This window comes from Gossypium hirsutum, chromosome D07 (assembly GCF_007990345.1).
Source record: "Gossypium hirsutum isolate 1008001.06 chromosome D07, Gossypium_hirsutum_v2.1, whole genome shotgun sequence".
Taxonomy (NCBI): Eukaryota; Viridiplantae; Streptophyta; class Magnoliopsida; order Malvales; family Malvaceae; genus Gossypium; species Gossypium hirsutum.
This window is the reverse complement of record NC_053443.1, coordinates 20,486,794-20,496,736: the sequence shown is the minus strand read 5'-3', so window position 1 is coordinate 20,496,736 and position 9,943 is coordinate 20,486,794. Positions and strand designations below refer to the sequence as shown.

At 35.6% G+C, this 9,943-nt stretch overlaps 1 pseudogene; it reads right to left on the bottom strand.

Annotated features, from left to right (window-relative positions):
• Positions 1-7,419: 7,419 nt before the first annotated feature.
• LOC107954354 (transcription factor MYB15-like) lies at positions 7,420-9,731 on the bottom strand (annotated as a pseudogene).
• Positions 9,732-9,943: the final 212 nt, after the last annotated feature.

The window sequence follows — 9,943 nt, the reverse complement described above, 5'->3', positions numbered from 1 at the left end:
AAATAAGATAATAATGTTTAGTAAATTGACACAACTCACAATCTAATGATGAAAATTTTTGAAAATAATGACATAATTTCTTTAAGGAAGGGAAGGAAAGATGACCCAATTGACAATGTACCTTAAAAGGTGATTGCATACTAAAGTAAACAATAGATCTCAAAACTTGTGTATCAAGAACATAATAACTTATAGATTCATGTTCCCTACCAATAATATGCTTTTCATAATATCTTGAAAGAGACTATTATTATGAAAAAGTAAGCTTCCTAATAGATAATAGGTTAAACGTGAAATTAGGGAGGTTTAAAATATGATTTAGAGAAATAAATACCGTAGGGTTAATGGTTCTTGATCCAAGGACATAAAAGGTTGAGCTAATTGTTAAAACAATTTTAGGAGTATTTGTATCTAGTTTAAAGGTAGAGAAAAAATTTGGATTACCTGTCATATGATCTATAGCAACAGAGTAAAAGACCTAGTTAGATTATGAAGAAATGATGCATTAAGTGAAAGTACTTGACTCAGGAATAATAGTGAATAGAAGGAGTGACCTTCTTAGAAGGTGAAATGGGCTCAATATTTATTGTTGTAACCTATATCAATTGTGATATTCTAGCCTTATTCTAAAACTTTTGAAACTAATATTATGTATGACCAAGCTCATTGTAACGTCTCGCCTGGTGAAGCCCTAGTGCTCAAGTGTTGTTTTAGGAGTAAGAATTTCAGAATAGGTTTTGAGTGAGTTAAGTGTTGGACTTAACCAAGGGGCTGAAGTCTACAGATGTACCCTTGGGTGAGTTCTTGATTAGGCAAACAATTTAGAGGAAAGTAGTAGCATAGTTCTTCCCCTCAAATGATACTTTGGCGGATAGATTGGGTGAACAGTTAACATTGGGGAAAAAACTGAAAATGTATTAGAATGTGAGACATCTCGAAGAGTGGATCTTAGTGAAGTGTTAGGAAAGTTCAAGAAGAATCAGAATATCGTTGAAGAGCGTTGTAAGCCAAGTTTGGGAAATTAATGTGCTAGTTATATTCTAACAAGATAGTTAGGAATGAATGATGGATTTGAATAAAAAATATTTATTTATACATATAATCGTGGATTGTTGTACACGTTTTCTTACAGTTGTAAACCACCCATATGACAAATAGGATAGGATAGGATTTTGATGCGTATCAAGTTCCTATAGGGATAAATGTGGTATATTAGATAATTAGAAATGGGAAAGAAGAAGAGTTTTCCTCCTCCTTCTTCTGTAAGAATTTCTTTAGTCTAGATCTGAAGTAATCTAAAGTACTTCCCTCCTTCATAAAAGTTGAGGTACTGGTCTGGATCTCCACCTATGAGACCTTTATGCCAAGAAATGGTTGAAGCTGATTGTTTCAGGGAAGTTTGGATCTGGAGTTTGAAGCTGAAAAAAGGGTAAAAACTAGGTGAGTCCTTAGATTCACTTTTGCATGTGTATTAGGCTTATTGGGAAACTTCTAAGCTAAGTGGTCAAAGCATGAGATTCAAATTAGTATAGTGTGATGTGATGAATCTGGTAAGAAATGTAATACTTATAAATCCGAATGACTATAGCGTGTTTATGTCTGAAAGTAAGAACTAGTTTAATAGGAAGAGCATGTGTGTCTGGTATGCATAAGAATGTCTGTCATCAGTGAGTCGATGCATGACAAGTTTGTATCTATCTCTAGAGTCATCAAAGAGGACCGATGGGACTAAAAACATGAATATCTGAAAGGACAAGTCCATGGCAATGTCACTAAAGAAGATCATATCATGTAAGACCATAACTAGTGGGTTATGACATCATATGAAAAGAAGACCATATCATGTAAGATCGTAACTAGTGAGTTATGACACCATATAAAAAGAAGTGTGTAAGACCGTAACTGGTGGGTTATGACATCATATGGGAAGGACCAAAAGAAGGTTCTAACCTAACGTGGTTCTCTGGGTGAACTAGAATGATGAGGGCAAAACCTCATTAAGTGTGAGTTTAGACAAATCCCTATCGTTGAAAACACTAGTAAAACGACGCATTTGTGGCAAAAATCTAAAAAAGTAAGCATTTGTAGCAAACTTCTTAAAGGATAGCCTTTATGGCAAAACTTTGGAAGGGTAAGCCTTTGTGGCGAATCCCTTACAGGACTCATTTGTGGTGAGACTCTGTAAAGAAAGCCTTTGTGGTGAGTACTTAATAAAAAGGATACCTTTGTGGCAATCTTTGGATAAGAAAGCCTTTGTGGCTATCTCTAAAAAAGAATACCTTCGTGGCACCATCTAAATAATGACCCTTGTGAAAACCATTTGAAAGAAAAGCTTTTACGGTAGACTCTAAACGAAAAGAAAAGAACCCATGACGAACTCTGATAAAATGTCATATAAAGTCTTTTTGAAGGAACGATAAGTATGGCGAACTCTGCAAAGAAAATCTTCGTAAAAAGTGTTACGGTTAACCCAATATAGTAACATGGTAAGAACAATGAGACTAGAGTGTGCCAGAGTACGTGGCGGACCTAGAACATTCTCTTTGGAAGGCACTCTGTAACAATAATAGTTAAGGAATCACGAAAGAATAAGGCGAGTAAATGCAAGAGTGGTATAGAATTTATGACAGGCAGGATAGAACCTCAGTGCAAAGCGTGACACCCATGGTATAATGATTAGAATCTAAGGGATGTATCCGCCGGAGTTAAGTTCAAGAATAAGAGATAAAGAGTTCGATAAAAGAGTTCTCAGATGAGATCCAAGTAAATGTAGGCTTACTCATTAAATTCTATTAAACTTACCTCTGTGTTCTTATGTCACAGGTAAGTAGATCAAGGCTAAGCCAAAAGGGACGATGCCAGGGCTATTCCCAAGGAAGGGCGCATTGGGCTGTTAAGCATATAGAGCGAGTGAAGCGACATGTTTGATTATGACAAGAATACTATGATTAGGCTAGGCAAACTATTCGTAAGTCTAGCAATGTAGATAAAATGTGTTGGCCAAATAAGTGATGCTAGTGATATTGTTTAAGGGCAAGATAAGTATCATATATTTATACTTGTAAGTTCTCATTGGGTGAAAAGTATTGTTAAATGGTTGTAAGTATACATTGTACACTCAGATGATTTTTTGGCTGGGAAGCATTAATGAAAAAGATGTATAAGTATGAAAAATGTGCACGAACAAGTTTAACTAATGACGTTAAGAGAGCATAACACTTGAGATTTGGATTCAGTGAATTATTGGGTCGAGGGTGTTACACTCATGATAATAATAGCACACAACCCATTTTGTCTCCTGGTTGCCACTTTCATGGTTGTTTGATCCTTGTGTCCTATTATCACGACTCACTAATGTATTACCATGAGTTTGGATTGAATGTGAGTTTTTAGTCCATAGTATTCTTGTGAGAGCATCTTGTAACAATGAAATTTCAAAACAAGAGAGAATTTGGGATTTAGCAACCTTAAATTTTAAAGAAAGACCAGATAGAAAACTCATAAATTCCATTTCCTCCAGTTAGGTTTGTTGCACATTCACATTTGAACTAAGTGGTATTAAGACATTAAGCTCTTCAAACACTCTCCAAAAATCAACAAAATAAGCTGTGACAGACTTGCCTTGATTTTCTGAACGGTAGTGCACATGGTACAAGAAATATTCCCTTTTCCAGAATACAAAAAATACAAGTAATTCATTAATTCTTTAAACAATTCACAATGATTAATCAAGGAAATCACCTAATCATCAATTGAGTTTAGGAAGTAAAAAAACAATCGTGCATCATCTCTCAGCCAAGCTTGTTGAGTCTCATCGGTTGGTGGGATTTTTGGTTTGGTAATCATCCTTAGCAATGCTTCTTAAGTAAATTCAAACAGTCTTGCTCCAATCAAAATAATTAGATCCATTTAGCTTGTGCTCTAAAATTTTAGATATTTTGGGAATCATTTAACTTACTGCGCTTTTGTATTAATTGTCATATTTCACACGAACTATGAAACCTGAAAGCTTAGTAATACAACAACCCAAAACACAAGTAAAATAACCCACAACAAAATAGTTTATAAAATTAGCATACAGTTTATAAAATTAGCATACACAGAAACATTCACAAAAACATAGTGTATCCATCTATGCTTTCTATTTGCATAAGACTAATGAGATCATGTGTAAAAGCTCTAGTAGTTTTGATGTTTCTCCCTGTATTGTTTGCCCTTCAAGAAACTATTACACACTTTAGGAACAACTTCACTAAACTTTGGTATTCTTTTAGCAAACTTCATATCATACTAGTCTTTGTAGCCCTTTCTAGTGATATGGTCGAGCTTTTCATGCCAAAATTCCAAGTTAGACATACTAGCCTTGCTACAATTGAAAGATTGAAATACATTGTAAAAATTTTCAAAACTTTAAGCACATTTCGTGATCTTCTCATTTGACTTGGATGAAACTTAACATTTATCTTTCGTGAAGTTGACTAACATGCCTTGGTCACACAACTGGCTAATACTCACAAGGTTAGACTTCAGGGCATCCATAAAAAGCACATTATTTTGTTCTAGCATCCTAGTACATCAAGTTTGCCTTTCCAAAGTATGTGCCCCTTTTTGCCATCTCCAAAGGTGACTCGTCTAAAATGGCAATGTTCAAAGTTAGATAAGTAGTTTTGATTATCTGTCATGTGTCTAGAGGATCCACTATTGAAGTACCACACATTATCTAAAGAATTCTTCAAATATTAATTAGATGCAAGCAAACACTTTGGCTCATTCTTCTTCCAAACAATCTTTTGCTTCTTCACAGACAATGAGCCACGTAAAGTGGGCACTTCAACTGGCACCATGCGTCACTATCTCAGATCATGTAGTATTTTGGTACACTATGGTATTATGTGTCCAAGTGTACTATAGTAATGGAAAAAAACATCGTGGTGAGTTGTTAACTTCTTATCTGACTTTATCAACACATGTTTGGTGGAACATTAACCTAGTTCTTCGCAACTTAAGGCTTTTACAAAAATAGTTGGGCTCTTCAAGGATAGTTACTTTAATTGATTGGTTTTCAAAGTCAGGCTTCCACACATCCACAATATTAACACAATTCAATGCCTAAAGATTTTGTTTTAATGCATTGCCAACTCCAAATATGGCAAGTTAGCATACTATTGCATAAACGATGGAAATGGCCACTTTTGACTGCCAATTAGCAGCCCTCTTCAAAAACACATTATTTTGTGCATCCATAAAAAGCACATTATTTTGTTCTAGCATCCTAGGACATCAAGTTTGCCTTTCCAAAGTATGTGCCCCTTTTTGCCATCTCCAAAGGTGACTCGTCTAACATGGCAATGTTCAAAGTTAGATAAGTAGTTTTGATTATCTGTCATGTGTCTAGAGGATCCACTATTGAAGTACCACACATTATCTAAAGAATTCTTCAAATATTAATTAGATACAAGTAAACACTTTGGCTCATTCTTCTTCCAAACAATCTTTTACTTCTTCACAGACAATGAGCCACGTAAAGTGGGCACTTCAACTGGCACCATGCGTCACTATCTTAGATCATGTAGTATTTTGGTACACTATGGTATTATGTGTCCAAGTTTACTATAGTAATGGAAAAAAACATCGTGGTGAGTTGTTAACTTCTTATCTGACTTTATCAACACACGTTTGGTGGAAGATTAACCTAGTTCTTCGCAACTTAAGGCTTTTACAAAAATAGTTGGGCTCTTCAAGGATAATTACTTTAAATGATTGGTTTTCAAAGTCAGGCTTCCACACATCCACAATATTAACACAATTCAATGCCTAAAGATTTTGTTTTAATGCATTGCCAACTCCAAATATGGCAAGTTAGCATACTATTGCATAAATGATGGAAATGGCCACTTTTGACTGCCAGTTAGCAGCCCTCTTCAAAAACTTGCCGTAACAAGTTAGTTGTTCTTTAACCATCACTCTTCTTTGTCTTTCCATTTCTACTCCATTATTGATTAGGGATGGTTATTAGGATATTGTGCCCTTAAGATTTGTACTTATTCGAATTGATTAATCAATAAATCTCCATTTATTACTCTTTAATCTATGCACATGTGTCATCTCTCATTTAATACATGTAAAGCAAATATGGTCTCACTAATTACAAATGATTTTAAACTAACAATAAGTTGCAGAAGAAAGAATGTTTTGTAATAGAAGACAATTTATATTAGTGGGTAATCTAAATTAAGTCCATAATCCATGAGATCACTATGAGCAAATGATTCATGTTAGGATTATTGTGTTGTCTATAAGTACAATTGGGGAGATAACTTCTCTTGGGTATCAGAGTAGGATTGACTTCCAAGATATAAGATAGACTTGATTGTTTAGGTTGACAATAAATTGGACTGGACTAAGATGAATCAATTCTAAATTCGTTTATGGAATGATTCGTTTGTGACATTCATTGTGTACATACTTAAGTAAATTAAAGACTATATATGCATGACTCACATACTTAGATACAATAAAAACTTATACATCTCGAAGTAATAAGCAAAAGTTTGGTACATTGGGTATATAACTCATACATGATGAAACTTCACTTATAGATATTGGAATCATTCTCAAATAAAGAGTTAATGGTATCCTTTCAATGACATATTACTAAATGCTTTACCTTAATGTGCGTTTGAATATAATTGTTTCATGATTGATATTTCCTCATGTCCCATCATCTTGAGGGGTAATAATAAGGAAACAAGATTTTAGATCTTGATTGCTATATTCCATCAAAAGATGATTGCTATATTAATAAGGGATATGATATTTTAGCTCCTATACCTTGTAAGTCAAAGGTTGGTCGATGTTTTTTCTTTTCCTATTTTGAATTTATTCTCTTTTATCATCTAGCTGTCTATTTCTCTTTCTTTTTTGGTTATGTACTTCCATTATCACATCTTTGAAATTCTTGTATAAATAGGATGTATGTTATTAATAATAAACAAGGATTTCCTTTTTTTTTCACCCATAATACTATAATTGATCAAGTTTTCATGTCATGAGATGAGTAATAACTGGCACAAGGAGAAAGACCGAGCTAAGGCAATAACAGATGTCCAATATTTCTTCTCAATCCAAACAAACAATCAGGGTGAAGTCAGGAATTGTTTTTAGGGGTCAAGATAAAACTAGAGATTATTATGGGTTAAAAGTAAATGCTTTATGTTAAAAAGACTTGAATTAATTTAATAACTTTTTAGAGGGACTAAAAATAAAGTTATACCATTTTATAAGAAGTGGCCTTGGATTCGCCCCTGCATGCATGTCCACATTGTGCCACAATATTGGCTCACAAGTCTTTAAGTCTTTACTTTCAACTAACATTAATGGTGGCAATACATGATTTAGGAAAAAAAAAAGGTCCAACAGTTGAAAATGTTTTCTTCAATCTTTTTTCCATCACAAATCAGTTTACAAAGAAAACAAAGCATCAGAATTGAAAAGAGAAGCAAAATCTAAAAGTAAAACAAAAAGAAAAAACGGCAGGACATGTTCACACTGTCTACCTAGATAAAATATTGACATGGAAGTGTAGCTAGACACTAAAGCAGGAGGAACAAGGAGGAGCATTAGGAGAAAAGCGAAGCATTAGCAGCAATCATGGGATTGTGCCCCTCAAAGCCATTATCATCCACTTTATGTCTCTCTCCTTTCCCATGATAGTCGCTTGGCTCCCACAGCCAAGAACACATGTATTCCTTCTCATCCCAAAGCTCACTTCTTGGAACAACATTTTCCCACTCCCAATCATCAACAAAGTAAAATGTTGTTGAAGTACATGAGCTCAAGTCCCCACCACTATCTGCACTACAGTTCCTACTCACTATTTCCTCATTATTAGCTGCAGTTGTGTGTGTTTTCACATTACCACTGTCCTCTCCTAGTTCAGTAAACGTCAAATCCCCACTTGGCTGTAGCAATTCACTATCCAGGATATCATTAAACCACTCTATCTCACTGCTATCAATACTCTCATGTGGTGCTAAAATACCAGTCCCTTTCTCAGCGTTGCCACTAGGGCACTGCATTGAATTCTCTATGGTTCCTTCCTCACTGACCAGGCTCTCTCTCTCCTCGCTTGAACCCAACATTCCTTCAACAACGGTGTCGTGACAAGGACTGGGTACAACATGGGTTGTTCTCTCCTTATCTTCTCCATGTTGATCCAGTACCATGCGATCTTCAATGGCTGTAGTGGACAAGGTTTCTTTTTCTAACAATGGAGTGGATGGGAATGGCACAACTTCATTAACACAAACGTTTTCAGTAGGTTTATTTGAACAACTTCCAGTATCTTTCTGGGTACTGCAGCTTTTGTTTTCCTTCATCGACCCTTCGCTAGTTCTACCTCCTTTCCGCTTAGCAATCACGGCCGTCTTGGTGAGGTCCATGATGACTGGCATGCTTTGAGTTAATGGCCTTCTAAAGCTATGGATTTTTCTACTCAAATGAGAGTTCCAATAGTTCTTAATCTCGTTGTCTGTTCTTCCTGGTAAGTAACTGGCAATTAAAGACCACCTGCAGGACAACAGGAGCAAGAAAAAGGAAGAGTATTCATTTCACGGCAAAACTGTGCGATAATCCAGAAGACAAATTTCAGCAAACGAATACATTAAAAATGGACTTGGAATGCCTGAAACTGTGGAAACTATAGAATGAAGCAAGGAACCTCTTTATTAATTTGCTTAATCATTAAGTTTGATGTCGAAATTTTTAAGGTTTTTGTTTTTCAGAACTCAAAAGTGTTACTTAAATTATTAATTTATCAACTAATAAAATAAAAAAATAATACCTGATATATAAAGATAAAATGTAATTTCATAATAAGGCCAAACATATATATTAAATAAGGAGAGCTAAAAGCTGAGCTGATAAATAGACCGAAAGAGACAGCGAAAAGAGCTGAAGGAAATAAAAGTCTACAAAAAGTGGAGAAGTAAATTATTCAGGATGACAGCTAGTACAAACCTATTTCACCCACATAAACGCTTCACACGCATGTATATTTAGTCAAGTATGGAAAATTACCATCCCTCAAGTAAGATTAGTTAGGGTACACACATTTTGTTTTCTAGGATCTGTTTAAAGGAGGAAAAACAATGCCGGGCACTCACCTATTCCCCAAAGTAGCATGCAAGTTAATGATGACTTCTTCCTCTTGGGAAGTAAAGTTTCCCCTTTTCAAGTCAGCTCTCAAGTAATTAATCCACCTTAGTCTGCAACTCTTCCCACACCTCAGTAATCCTTCAAATGCCAAACCCGTACACAATTAATACCCAACATTCCAAAAGTGAAATGAAAGGTAGCAAAAATATAGAAATACAACATGGAAAACGCAAATTATACCTGCATTCTTGGGTAATGATCTCCAGGAGCCTTCACCGTTAGCTTGAATATACTTGGTCAATAACACATCCTCTTCCGCCGTCCATCTCCCCTTCTTCAACCCCACTTTTTCGCAACAAGGCGCCCTCCCCATCTCCCTATGTGTAACTGCCACCACCAGCTAGTCAAGATGGGAAATCAGGGCCAAAATGCGGATAACTTGGTCTATCCTTGGCTAAAATAATAGAAGGAAACAAACAAATTTAGCAGTTTGACTTGCGGATAGTAGCAACAAAAGGGACGATAGCATTAAAACTTGATTTTCGTAAGCAAGTGTGTATTTGGATTATCTATCTATATAAAGGTGAAAGGTGTAAAACTATATAGAGAACGACAAGGGGGGAGAGGCTTGTGGTGGCGCACGTGATTGGAGGGATTCATTTGTGGTGACACATGGCGCCACGTATGGCCTGAGTCGAGACTAATAGACTATAGTCGTGGCATCGCTGCCGTCCATAGGCTAATCAAAGGTATGCGCCTCCCACGTCAATGGCTTGATGCCGCTCGT